Consider the following 15,890-nt stretch of genomic DNA (forward strand, 5'->3'; position numbering starts at 1 on the left):
GCTAGCTTGGAACCCAAGCTAGGGTCGGCCAAGACCAAGTGGATGAGCCAAGTTGGTGGCCAGCCAAAGCTTGGGTCCCAAGCTTAGGTGGCCGACCACTAAAAAAATTAAAAAGGATTTTAATTAAAATTATTTCTTATGTAGATATCATGGTTTTAAAAGAGAGTTTAAAAATTAAAAATTTTCTTTTATAGCTTTCTACAAAAGATTAAGAGAAGAGATTAATCTCTTTCCTTATTTGTAGATTAAAAGGATGGTTTTAATTTTTGGTAAAAACTTTCCTTATTTATAAATCATCTACATGTTTAAAAGAGAGTTTAAAATTTGAAATCTTTCCTTATTTGTTGATTAAAAGGTGGATTTTAAATTTTAAGAAAACTTTCCTTTTTAACCATGTTCATGATTTGAAAGAGAGTTTAAAAATTAAATATTCTCTTTTATAAGTTTCTACAAGAGATTAAGAAAAGATTTGATATCTTTCCTTATTTGTAGATTAAAAGAGATTTTAATTTTTAGAGATAACTTTCTTTTTATCCACATGTTTAAAAGAAAGATTTTAATTTATTAAATTTCCTTTTTATTAACCAATCATAAAGGGATAAAAATTATTGGAGTAATTTTTATAAATTTCCGGAAGCAAATAAGGAAGTTTTAATTTGTGTTTAAAATTTTATTTGCTTGGAGATTTTATGGTGTGGTCGGCCATTGTAAATTGAAAAAAAAATATTTTTAATTAAATAAATTTTCCTTTTCAATGGCAAAAGAATTAAGGAAGTTTTTATTAAATTTTCCTTATTTGCCAAGACCAAGGATTATAAAAGAGAGGGTAGAGGAAGCTTCATGGTTAACAACTCTATTATTTTTCTCCCTCTTTTCTTCCTTGGTGTGGCCGACCCTTCCCTTTCTCTTCTCTCCATCTTTGTGGCCGAAACCTTCTTTTCTCTTGGAGATCAACTGGTGGCCGAATCTTAGCTTGGAGAAGAAGGAGAGAAAGCTTGCATCCCTTGGAGCTTGGTTGGTGGAAAAGGATCTTCTTCCTTTGAAAGTCTTGCTTGGCCGAAACTTGAAGGAAAGAAGAAGAAGGTGGTTTGGTGGTTCTCGTCTCGGAAGATCGTTGCCCACATAATGTCCGGGATTAGAAGATGAATACGGTAGAAGATCAAGAGGTCTTTCTAAAAGGTATAACTAGTATTTTTCCTTTCCGCATCATACTAGTTATTTTTGGAAATAATACCAAATACAAGAGGCATGCGATTCTAGTATTTCGAATTTGTTTTCGATGTTGTGTTCTTTGTTTTTTCTTTTCCTTGTGATTTGATTGTTCCTTTTGGTTAACCTAAAGTTATTTTAGGAAATTAAATATTAGCTTTCCTTAAAAGGTTTTGTCTAGTCGGTGGTGGTTGCTCCCATATCTAAGAAGGCCATGTGCCTCGCCACGTCAGTACTGGGAACCAATTATGAAAATTAATATTTAATGGAATTAATAACTTAGGTGATTTGGATCGAACGTGTTAAGTTCCGCAGGAGATCCAAGTCAAAACCTAAAAGAACAAATAGATTAAACTTTGGATCAAACGTGTTAAGTTCCGCAGGATATCCAAGTTTAATTTAAAAGAACACATGGTAGCTAGGAAAAGGTTCAGACCTTTGTACAAAAATTTTTGTACAGTGGAACCATTAGGTTTTCCGAGTAGCAACCAACATAAGTTGGACATGATCAATATCTATGCTCTAGCTTGAGGGAGAGTGTTACACATTATATAAATAGAAAATAGAAAATAAAAAATAGAAAAATATAGGGATATATTTTACCTTGATTGAAGGATTGAAGGATATGATTTACCTTGATCATAGAGATTTGTTTAAGTCTAGATACTTTATATATATGTATGAAATTGTTGAATAAAAAATAATATAATATATTTAATTACTCTAAAATTTCTTAATAGGGGAGAATGGAAGGTAGAGAACCTTCACTCTGAGTTTAACATAAATTTAGAGAATCTTTTTGATATATGATAAAGGGGAAGAATAAAGGTATTAAGTTAGATTATCTTTGTTTATATTGACATAGGATATGAAGTAGTTGGGCTATACTCCTGACTTAAATATATTGTCAAAAATAAAAAAGAAGAGATTATTCGTGCAATCGACCTCTTATTATGGTTGATCAAATTTGGATTCACAACAAAAAAAGTCACGAATAACGACTGAATCTTCCGTCGGTAAATGCGTTTTCCGACGAAATACCGACGGAGTTTTATCTATCAGAAAGAATTGGGTCGGTGGTCAATTTACCGACGGAAACTATATTTAGTCGGAACTTACCGACGGAATTATAAATTCCGTCGGTAAGTATTACCGACAGAAAAGTTTCCCGTCGGAGAAAGGGCAAACGGCGAGTAACGGAGTTTACCGACGGATTCTTATTCCGTCGGCAATCACCGACGGAATTCATAATTCCGTCGGCAATCACCGACGGAATTCATAATTCCGTCGGTATATTTCCGATGGAATTCATAATTCCGTCGGTGATTGCCGACGAAATTATGAATTCCGTCGGTGATTGCCGACGAAATTATGAATTCTGTCGGTGATGTATCGTAATGCCTATTACAAATTCGATAGGTTACCGACGGAATAGTAAATTCCGTCGGCAATCACCGACGGAATTTAATATTCTGTCAGTAATGTATCGTAAACACCTATTGCAATTCGATAGATTGCCGACGGAATGAAGATTTCCGTCGGTAAATACCGACGGAATATTAAATTCCGTCGGTAATATCCAGTAAAAGTTTTGAAATGCCTGCTCTGCATTTCCTAATTATCATATATACAAATTTTATACAATAAAAATCATCACAAACGATGGTAACACAAACTCAAATCATATATAATAACAATCCATACAATAAACAACCAACACAACATACAATATGCTCACAAACAAATAATAAAACTGTCTAAAAAACAATACAAAACATAGTAACAAGTGGTCATATCTCCAAAATTCAAAATATCCAAAACATACTGACAATCAAAAATATCCAAAAGTACTGACAAGTTAACATCAAATACAAAATATCCAAACTTACAATGATACATCACATACACATATATCCAAATATAATCCTGTAAAAGTCAAATATAAAAGATTATAATCAGACTGAATCGATATAAATGTAATATATACCTCAAGAATTGTAATATATAAGTAATTTTGCATGTAATAAAATACCTGGATTATATTGTAGATATCCAATGATAGTACGGTGCTGATTGTATCAATACAGACTCCTGCAAAATGTAATACAATTTAAGATAAATATCTAAATTTGTTAAGAATCTAAAACCTAATAAGAATATGAAATTGTTATGACTACTCTATCTTATAAGAGATAAGGAAACAATTAATCATATTCAAGCATTAGTGGAAAGCAAGATGTATGCAACATGCTCATGGTAGTGTCAGATTTATTTTCAGCATGCATTTGGTATTTGAAATTTGAAAATACACAAGACATAGCAAAAACTTAGAAGTATGTATCTTGATACAATAGTGCTATCGTTAATGAGTAATAATAGCTTTGTTAGCAACTATTATATATACCATAAAGCAATTGAATAAGCTTACTATAAGTTTTAATAGTTGTGTTATAATAAGAGCAATTTAACTTTACAGCTATTTTAGTCAGAGGTGATGGGATTTTCATATCCTTCCTTTACAACAATATGCAAAACTGAAAGTGATATAAATTAAACTCATATGTAAAGTAATAAAAATTTAGGATCGAGATATACATATTCCATATTATACCTATTGTATTTAGAATCTAGCATGAATTTAGTTCTAAATTAAACTCATGCTTTAACTAAAAATGAAACTTAAGTTGTACACTGCACATTAGAGGAACATGAGAAGAAAAATTAAAAATACAATAAATAAACATTAGAATAAGACAAATGACAGAAAAAATACTATGATTTAAAAATATAAACAATTAATCTAAATGGTTATTCAATGGCTATGAGAAATTTTATGATGGAGAAAGTAAACCATATGTTCGGTTCACAATCAAACAACACTAATATTGAATTAATAACAACTAGAATGATTGCACTAAGAAAAAAAGTTAGTTGTAATTGATTGAACATACCTCAGAAAAATATAATCATCAGCAGGGTCTAATGGGTCTCGAGTCTCCTGTGACTTAATACCATGCTCTGACTGGGGATCCTGTGACTGGGGCGGCTGTGATCGGTCCCATCTAGTAATGACTGCTCGCATCTGGGACAATGCCTGCTCCTGAGCAGCCCATCTCTCCTCCCACCTCTGATCCATGGTAGTCATCTGAGTCTTCAATTCTTTATTTTCTTTTCTTAATGACTCCACCTCAGAAGAAGAAGAAGAAGAAGAAGAAGAAGAGGAACTGGCACGACCCCTAGGAGTCCTCAAGCGATCAAATACCACCTTGGCCTGGGAGCCAAGACCGTAGAGGGAGGAGTTCTTTGTCCTTCCACCCACAACATCATAATAAATTTCATTTATTTGCTGGGTGGATAGATCTTGTGACTCCCCTCCCTCTGCTGGTAGCTGAGATGCCTGAGCAACCCTACTTGTCATTTCCTCCTGTGTAGGAAAAAATATACAATTTATATATTGTACACAATTACTAGAGTTAATTAATAATGAATAACGATTAATTATAATAAAGTTAAAAATTCAAACCCCAATGTTCTTCGATCGAAGATCTATGTATGTGCCATCCTTTCTCTTGTGAGTCTTAAGAAAGACCTCCAGGCAAGAGGGTTGTCTTTCTAAAGAACGCTCCTGCATGCACAAATAAGTTGGTTCACAAATATACAAGCTTATTAATAAATAAAAATATAATTTATAAAATATTAAATTCAATTCACCAGATCCATGGCGTGCTCAACAATAGATCGAGATCCTGATGTATGGCGAGCAGATCCAGTACTCGGGTCACATGGCTCTGTATTCCTATTTTCTCGAGCTTTTAGAGCCTTTGACTGCCATCTTTCTGCAGACCAAGTGGTCGTCCATGCACTCTAAATCTCCTCGGATACATAAGCTGGTCTAGTGCCATCCTTTCTCATATAATATAAAAGGTCCTTGTATAACTTGGCACAGTAAATATTCCAAGTCCCTACAAATTTTCCCTCCTGTCCTTCCTCCCATGTATATTTTTTCTGCAAATAGAAGTTAAAAATTTAGTATATTAAAGATTAAATATATTGTACATATTCAACTTACTTACCAGAAATTCATTAAAATAAAAATCTTTAGTCGCATTATCTACATGTCTCCATGTCTCCATGTAGTACCAGCAATGCAGACTCTTTCTTTAAATTTTTTTGTAATATATGTGGATACTCGATGGCCGTCAGGAGTAAATCTGCATAAAAACAATTTTAAAACATAAGCTATATGTTTAAAAAAAGAAAATGAATTAATAATAATTAAAAAATACTTACGTCTCTCCAACAACCCTAAGAACTGTAGATCCACGAAGTGGTGGTGCTGGATGATCTGCCATGAGTATCTACAAAATAGCATACAATAAAGTGAACAAACATGGTAATCAGGCAATAAAACAGGATTGAATCATAACTTACTTAAAGATCAATAATGCTAAAATTTAATCAATGTCAGTCTCTGGAAATAGTTCTACTCAACATCAACAGTTTGTAAGTCGTCGTCGCTATACTCTGTTATGTGAGCAAAATCATCACTGCTAGATGTCTCTACATCATCTAGCTCCTCGCCACTGGCATTAACATCTACAAGTAATTGTGATGTAGAAGGGAGTTGTGAATCAACTGAATGTCTCTCTACTTCATCATTCTGAAATGCATCATGGTTTTGAGCAGTAATGGTGTTCGGCATTTCTATGATCGAACGAGGCTTCATTCGACAAACAGACAATCATTCACTAGCTCTTCTTCTCTTCGTAGGATATTCAAGATAAAAAACTTGACCCGCTTGTATTGTAAAAATAAAAGGTTCAAACTTATTGAACCTTCTATTTGCATTAACCTCAACTAAATTATAATTTGGATGTATTCTGGTACCTGTTCTTGGGGTCGGATCATACCATGAACATTTGAATAACACACACCTTTTTATAGGTAATGCTGGATATTCAATCTCTATAATTTTCTCAAGTCTACCATAGTAATCAAACTCAGTGTTATTTGTGTCGATAGATCCCTTTACACAAACACCAGAATTATAAGTTAATCTCCGTGAATCTCATTGTGTCACATGGAATTTTAGACCATTAACATAGTAACCAGAGTAGACCATTATTTGGCGAAGGGGTCCTAATGCAAGATTCAATATTCTATCATCTTGCACATTTGATATTATGCTGTCTTTCACTTATCAAAAGATGTATGATATAAATTAGCTAGGATCGATCTTAATTTTATGAAGAATTATGAAAATTTTTCTAACTTACATAAATTTGAAATCATAATGCAAATTCAGTCTCTAACTTGTCAGCAACTTGACTTGCACTCATTGATGGATTTTGTAGATATAATTGTTGTTCATACAAGCTGTGAACAACAATGGTTAATTTGAGGCATTTTGGATATTAAGAAAACAAATACAGCAAGATTAAAGTTTGAGTGGGTAAGTTAACTTACTTGATGTATGGTTTGACTTCATCACAATTTAAGAGTATGTATGTTCTTGCAGCATGATATTCTTGTTGAGTTAACCATCTAGAAACAGATGCACCCATTGGTTTACCAACAAATTTGAAAATAGAAAGCATCGATGGGTCAATATTCCGAGTATCATCGGAATTTCTAGGACATTTGTTCCTTCTGGTTTTAACATGATCAGTAAAATAATATGAGCAGAAGGAAGATGCTTCCTCAACCAGATAAGCATTACTTATTGACCCTTCAACTTTTGCTTTATTACCAACATTATTCTTTAATTTTCTCAAAAACCGTTCAAATGGATACATCCATCTGTATTGAACAGGACCTGCTATTCGTGCCTCATATGGTAAATGTACTGACAGATGTTCCATTGAATCAAAAAAACTAGGTGGGAATATGCACTCCAGCTTATTAAATATGAGAGGAATTTCTGTTTCTAGCCGAAGCATATCGGTCATCATAATACACCTCGCTGTCAAATCTCTGAAAAACAGACTTAACTCCGTAAGTGCTTGCCAAACATTATTGGGAAGTAAATCATGAAAAGCTATTGGAATAAGTCTTTGCATGAACACGTGGCAGTCATGACTCTTCATTCCAAACATTTTTAACTTGTTCATATCAACACATCGAGCCATATTCGAAGCATATCCATCTGGAAATTTAATTTCTTTTAACCAACTACATAAAGCTTGTTTACTATCTTTGTCCAATGTATAACACGCTTTCGGAAACTTATTGGTTGTTTCATTCTGATGTAACTCTGGTATGTTGACTAGTTCTTTTAATTCCTCACGTGATTTTGCAGTGTCCTTAGTTCTTCCAGGTACATTCATCATAGTGTTGAAGATATTATCAAAGAAATTTTTCTCAACATGCATCACATCTATATTGTGTCGAATGAGTAGATACTTCCAATAAGGCAACTCCCAGAATATGCTCCTTTTTTTCCAACCACACTTGCACATCCTAACAAGATATTTATTTATCTCATTAGAATTAGGCTGAGATACTGGGAGAAATCCATAACTATCTATTTGTTCAATGATTTCTTCACCTGAAGCATGGACTGCTGGGGGAGGTTTTCTGACTACAACATTCTTTAGAAAATTTTTCTTATTTCGCCTAAAAGGGTGATACAGTGGTAGAAATTTACGATGATTATCAAACCAAGATACCTTCCCACTGCAAGGTAATGAAAATGCATCGGACTCTGTCATGCAATGTGGGCATGCTAATTTACCCGCCATGCTCCATCTCGACAACATTGAGTATGCTGGAAAATCACTGATCGTCCATAATAAGGCAACATGCAATGTAAAATTAGTTTTACTTGCAATATCATAAGTCACCGACCCTACATTCCATAATTCATTCAGCTCAGCAATTAGAGGTTGTATGAAAACATCTATCTTATCTTTTGGATTAGCTGGACCCGGAATAAGCACGGTAAGGAACATAAATTCATCTTTCATGCACATCCATGGCGGTAAGTTGTACGGTGTTAATATAACTGGCCAAGATGAATATTGTTGTTTCGACTGGCCAAATGGTTGAAATCCATCTACAGAAAGTCTCAATCTCACATTACGTGGTTCCATTGCAAAAGAGGGAAACACAGTATCAAGATGTTTCCATGCAGGAGAATCACAGGGATGACACATTATACCTCCATCGTGCTCATGCTCATGCTCATGATGCCACAACATGTGGCCAGCTGTAGCTGCAGATGCATACAAGCATTGCAGTCTAGCAGTTAATGGAAAATAATACATCACTTTCCAAGCAATATTTTTCTTTTTCTTCCCTGGTATGCGAGTACGATGCTTAAAACGCGGGTGAGTACATATTTTACATTCATTCAAATCACTATCTTCATTCCAAAATATCATGCAGTTGTTTATACAACAATCAATCTTCTGTACAGGCAAACCTAAACCTCTGATCAATTTCTTTGTATCATAGAAGCTATCAGTCATTATGTTATCAGCAGGAAGCAACTCTGACATCAATTGACAAATGTCATCGTAACACCTTTCTGAGAAATGATGTTCTGCTTTCATATTCATAACCTTGCAGTAGCTGATAGTTGAGAATGACCAGAAGGAATACCTTCTCACACTTCTCTTTCACTAGCCTGTAACATTTCATATAGTTGCTGATATTCAGGGGTTGGTATTTCATCTATATTTGAATAATCAACTGCATTCATCGCATCTTGAACCATTGATTGCATTGAAATATCAATATTATTTGATGCTTCAGGAGCGGTAACAGTAGTCCCAGAAGACGAACCAGCAGAAGGCCCAATTGGTTCATATAAATAAGCCTCTCCATGACAGTACCAATTGTAGTAATTTGGCACAAAACTATTTCTACATATGCGCATTTTTACAGTATCCTCATCACGAAATGCTCTATTTTGACATTTTTTATGATTGCAGGGGCACCGTAACTCAGCACCATTCATACATTCTGGATGACTTTTAGCAAAGGTCACAAACTGGTCAACTTCAGCAATAAAATCCTCTCTAATAAAACCATTGTCTAATCGATTGTACATCCAAGCTTTGTTCATAGACATTGTTATAACCTAAAGAGAATATAATTTGAAATATTATTAAACTTATATCACTTGAAATAATTTTAAATGCGCACAATTTCATCTCACAATCATCGTATCATATTACAATAAATCTCCTCTACACTAAAGCAAATAAATGAAACTAATATATCTCCGAAATGCAAACTATAAAGTAATGCCTGTTTCGTTCAAAACCAATAGGAAGGGACTTCTTATTGTTGTTGAACAACTAACATATCATATAGCCGAATTCAAAGTGAAAGTTTAAGCATCAATTTCTTTCCAAGCATTAGAACTTTATACAACTAAAGAAAGAAATAAGGGCAGGTTACAATAAAACACTAGAACCAAGGAAGAGAGCTAGTGATCCAGTGATCCATTACATAAGCAGAATCAAATGATATATCGTAGTGCAGTTGAAGATTTGCTACAAGACAACTTTTTGTAATTATAACATTAAAAGAGAATACAAGCTTTTGTGTACATATCAAGTTTGCATCAACTTCACTTGGTTTGTTCAATAGCAGGATAATTTAGATATGGAGGAGAATGAACAAAGTGCTTAACACTTAACACTAACTTTATCAACTTCACTTGGCTTGCCCGATTAGGCAGCGAGCAGGTGCCTGGGACCGCTGGGATGCCGCAAACAAGGGAAGCTGGGTTGCCGCGAGGACCTGCCTGCGGTGGGTGGCCTGTCGCAAGCCACCTGCCTGCGGTGGGTGTCCTGCCGCGAGCTACCCGCGCCTGCCAGCTGGCCACGACCCAGCCACGTCGGCACGCTGGCCCCGAGCCGGCCGTGGCGCCCCGCTCGCCGCGAGCAGGCCGCGGCGGCCACCAACTGTGTGAAAACGAAGAGAGAGAGGGGCACGGAGCATACCTGACTCGCTAGTTGCAGATGCCGGTGAACGGGAGGAGAGGACGCTGGAAAGATCGCGCTGGGAAATCGCCGAGTCGCGCTGGGAAATCGCCGAGAGAGATCGAGGAGAAAGCAGATCACACGAAGAGGAAAGGAGTCGATTTGGTGCCCTAATACTGAATTACCGACGGAATTATAATTCCGTCGGTAGTTACCGACGGAATAATGACTTCCGTCAGTAATTACCGACGGAAACCTAATTCCGACGGTAAGCAGTAAAGCTTATCGGTATAAAATTTTAACGGGTTTAAAATTAGCGGGTGCGGGCGAAAACTCACCGACGGAAATATAATTCAGTCGGTGTTTCCCGACTGAATCCTAGGTCCGTCGGTAATGCACGAAGATCGCTAACCCGGATCTTCCAGATCCGTTGCCTATCGTTCGTATTCCCAACTGAATTGAATTCTGTCGGTAATTGCCGACTGATTATTTATATCAGTCGGTAATCACCGACGGAATCTATATTCCGTGGATAATTACCGACGGAGATATATTCCGTCGGTAGATGCCGACAGAATTAAATTCTGTCGGAAAACACTGACGGAATATAAATTCCGTCGCTACGCCCGTCGTTAATTACGGGTATTTTTGTAGTGATTGGTTTCAAGGTTTCATCAATATTTTTGATGGTTGAGTGATATATCATTAAGCTTGATCGGGCATTTGACAATTGAAAGTTGAATAGAAAGTTGACAAGAAAGAAGTTCAAATGAGTCATAGTTGACTAAAAATATGAAAATCAAAGTCCAACTAGTGTTGGTCATAGAAGTTCTAATAAGTCATGGAGGATCAAATATTAGATACATGATAGGAAGTTTTAGCCTGTCATGGAGGAATGGATGTCAAGTAGGTTATGGGAAGTCCTAATAAGTCATTAAAAATTGGATGTTAGACAATCAATGGGAAGTCTTAATAGATCATGAAGAACTAGATATCAAATAGTTGATGGGAAACTTAGGTAAATCACCAAGGACTAAAGGTTGGGTAAGGGGAAGTTCTAATAAGTTGATGACGGTTGAATACTAGACAATGGGTGATGTGCTAGACAATAGGAGTCTCTAGGTAAGGGAAATCTTAGTAAGTTTAGGACACTAGGCAAGCATAAAGTTTTGGTAAGTCAGGGCTGACTTTAACTAGGCAAACTACTAAGTTCTAGAGACAAAGAGTCTCTTGGCATGACATAGATCCAACCTAATTGGTGTGATTGGAACCAAAATATTAGTCAAGTGATGAACTCAAATCTATGAAGTTGTGGTATGGTCAAGCTTAGGGCTACAATAGTTGATTGGAATTGAGTACTAGTCAATTGATAGAGTAGTCAATCAATACGTTTATAGTAGTTGATTAATGAATCCGAAAGAAAAAGTTGTAGTTTGGACAAATTCATGATTTGTGCAATCAACTAGTGTTGATATAGTCAATTGACGGTTGACTCTACCGGCAGTCTACTTAAGTTTAAATGAAAATGAACAGAAGATTTTGTAGTCTACTGAAATAGTCAACTGTGCATTGCATTCAACTGAGTCAATCAACTAATGTTCAATAGGAATCTGCTGATAACTTGGGATACAAATAAAGCTTCAACATTGGTTAAATTTTAGTATGCTACAGAGGGAGTAGTTGACTAGAAGGAAGATATCAACTAACTGATCAGCAAAAAGTTGGAGGACAACAGGGAGTGAACAAATAGTGGATTCAAACTCTATAAAGAGTGTTTTGTGTAGTTTTCATGATTAAGTTTCTAAGATTTGTTCAAGAGGGATCTTGGGTGCGTACTGCTCAATTCTAGATCCTTCCAAGAGCAAACTAAAGCAAGTAGAGCAAAGATGTCTGTGTTGTAATTCTTTATTGTACTTTTGTAAATATTGCTTGTATTTATGTATTATTTGTGTGTTGTAAGAACAGGATTCATAAGAGATTTCTCTGCTTCCGAAAGACATTCGAAGAAGAGAAAGATAATAGTGTCACTGGGAGTTATCCACTAACGGATCATGGGCAATGAAGTATGAATTAGGGTTTCAAACCATGTAAATGACTATAATTTGTATGTTTGTCTATTCTATTTAAGGTTGATTTATATTTCCATTGCATACTAACATATCATAGAGACAAGCACAATCAATCAAAATAATGAAAAAGCATATGCAACTCTTCGCCTCCCACTCGAACTACGACAATCCGTTCAACATTAGATATATGTCTGTTAACTCACCTCCCCCTCTAAACCTTTGTGACTCCACCACAAAGTTGTCTCCTGTCAGACTTCTCATCACTTAGATACACTTGAGCATGTGGCTCGCTCCATGTGTCATCCTCCATACTCCTCCAATGTAGTTCACTACCAGACACAACTACAATCCAATGATCCTCATCTTGCATTTCGTCGAATGTCCCATGTTATCCTTCTCTCATCTCCATGGGTCTCAAGTCACCAAGAATTCACTAATTAACCTTAGCTGCGTCAAGTGATCTCCATGTGTATTGCTTTTAAATTTGCACAACTCAAGTATACATATCCAATCTAATATATATCATAACTTAAACTCTTTACCACCACATCAAAACCTATGATTTATCCTAATCACTTATGTCCATATTGCACTAACAATCTTTTCATTTTTTTTTTAATGTTTGGTAACGTCGTCTTTAAGTTTGGTAAATCAGGAAATGGAATTTGGAAGCTAAACTAAGCTCCCTCTACACCTCTACTTACATGAAGCTAGAAATTTTACATTTGTCAATAAGAGGACAAATTAAGATTTCTAACTTAATTTTTTATCCGAGATTGCACTAAGTGATTCCTATTCATGAAGTCCATCCAAATCATGAATTTTACACCAACATGATGTTCTAAATCCCTTACATGGATCTAAATGACATCTAAAGTTTATTCCAACAAAATCAAGTTAAAAGTTTCAGTCCTGAAACTTCTTGTCTTAATATAATTGACTTATCAAATATGCCAACCGTTCATTTGACTTTGTGAACTATAAATCTATATCAAATTTAGAAATATAATAACAAATAATAATCAAATCTTATCCCACTATATATATCAAATTTAGAAATATATAAAAAAATTTACAAAGTTCAATTTTTAAAAATGATATAAATACATCTGTTTAAAGCGAACTTATCATTGAAAATTTTATTTTCTTAAAATTTATCTTAATTTTTGAAATTGATCCAAATTTTAAAAACTTCAAAAACCGTTGATCAATCATTCTCTATCAACTTTAAAGCAAATTTGTTTTGAATTCTTACAAAATAGTGGTTGGAGGATGAGTTGGTGAGTCGTGATCATAGAAACAAGGATAGCGAGTTGAGAACAACCATCAAATTAAATGCCCATTCTTGTCTTTTGCATGACACATTGTAAAATTACTTATAACACATGCTTTATTACTATTTTTTTAAAAATTATTTTTAACCATCAAATTAAATGCCAATTATCTTCTTCTCCAGATCACATAGGAAAAATACAAATAACACATGTTTTTAATTATTTATTTGTAACCATCGTAATGCTAAATACAAAGTCGATCGGTAGCGATTTGATTTTTTCTAAAAAAAAGTGAGGCAAAATAATGCACCAATATGGACATACACGTACTGCTCTCAATCAAACATCAAAGTAGATGACTAATGTTCGTGTCCATATATATATTAAGAGATATTAAATTGTATGAAAAGTCTTTTTCAATTACGAGAAATCCATCATTCCTGGAAAACAAAATTAGTCAGAGAGATTAATTACTCAGTCTTATATGATAATTAACTCGACTATATCAGTGATTGAATTTTTTTTTCAAGTACTTTATATTGTGTGGTTATTTTCATATTACTTTTATACTTATTTAAAAATTATTTTACTCATAATTTGTCACTTCTCAAATTGCCCCATCCTTTCGTGCTTATCATTTGATCCAGGTAACATTGTAATCTTTTATACTGTGCATTGATAGTCATGCACCATCTAGCTAACAAACTATAATCTAAGCTTAGCAGTAGGATGGCCATCTAATCTCCCAAATATTTATAGTTCAATTCCTATGTGTAGTATATTCTAGGATATTTTTCTTCTATGGAATAATAAATTTATGTTAATTTTATTGATATGTTTACTATGATTATTAATTATGGTTAATATATGATAATTGATCCTATCCGAATCAAGAGTCAGTGGACGCTGGGCACGCGGCGCTCTCTGCTGGATCCTCAAGTGCTCCGGCAAACCTGCAACAAAACCGAGCCGGGAGGGGTGTCCCGACGACGGTCCTCCGACGCTCAAGTCAGGTAAGTGGTGGAGAAAGTGGCTGCCAAATTCGTATTCTGCGTACCTTCGGCGAAGTAATAGTCTCTTTATATAAGACGGAGAAGGAACTGATGCACGCCCACCGAGGTGCGTACGTGTCAGCAACCCATACCAAGGTATGCACTTGTCAGAGAGCTTACTTGACACCATGCTGCCACAGTCCGAGCATGTTCTTTGATGGGACGGCAGGACCACCCGTTGTCAGACTAGAAGTATGGCACAGCCATACGACTTGACGGCTGTCACCAACCGTCTGACTGGGGTACCTGGCCCGCCGAGCTGGCGATGGACGTCGTCCGGATGGCCTTGATTCTTTGCGCCGTCCGGGCGGCACCTCCTTCCGCTCGGTTATTACGCACTGCTTTATTTGAGCGTCGGACCCCTGGTCCCTACCAGGGTGCCTTTTACTACCAGATTTCCCTTTCTTCTGAGTCCGGTCGGCTCGCCCTTTTCCGGCGAGCCACTGGACCCTTTGACCTCCCCTCAGCGTTGACTTCTTATGGGGTTCCGGATTTTTACCGCCGGATCACTTGCCTTCCTCTCGAGTCTAGTCGAAGGAGGCAAAGTCCGACTGACTGGACTGCCGATCTGTCGAACAATGATCATTGCCTTAGGCCGCTCGGCCAGGCATAAAGATGCTCCTCCGTGCGGCGATATCTGTCTGTCCGGCGACACTTTGTCCATGCCTTGTTTTTTCTGGGAATCGATGTCCGTTGTTCTCCCACACTACCCCTCACGTGCTCTGCGCACGGTAAGGCGAGCTCATTAAATGCGGCTAGTAACCGGCAAACACGTGGCGACCGTGCATTTGTCAGAGTATGGCGGTTACGTCACTTCCGATGGGACAGCCGCCGTTTGAAACGGACGATCCGATGACAACCTCGAGATTGACGACCTGGATCGGACGGTGGAGGTTGCTTCCGGGCGGCAATATAAAGCCTGCGGCTCCGCTTCCGCCGCCGCCTCGCTGCTTCATTCTCCTCCGGCATTCTCGCCCCTCAACTCTTCGGCAAACCTCGGCCCTTCGTCGATCATCTTCTTTGTTTGTAAGGCCTTCTCTCTTGTTCCCAGCGCTTTCTTCTTTTTGTTACCTGTTTCCTTCAATCGGCTTCTGCTCCATTCTTTGCTCATCCCTTCCCTCGGCATCCTATATTCTCGTCCCTTGACCATGACTAGCACTTCACAGTCGACTGGCGGCGCTCCAGGTCTGTGGTACACGACCATGGAGAGCCGTTTTGATGAGGAAGACGCCTTGCGCCTCGTCCGGACTTATGACCTGCCGACCGACCACCAAATAGTGTTAGCCACACCAGCCGCTCGGCCTCATGAACCGCCGTCCGGCACAGTGCTTTTCTTCCGAGACCAATTTCTGG

This window comes from Zingiber officinale, chromosome 3A (assembly GCF_018446385.1).
Source record: "Zingiber officinale cultivar Zhangliang chromosome 3A, Zo_v1.1, whole genome shotgun sequence".
In the NCBI taxonomy this organism is placed as follows: Eukaryota; Viridiplantae; Streptophyta; class Magnoliopsida; order Zingiberales; family Zingiberaceae; genus Zingiber; species Zingiber officinale.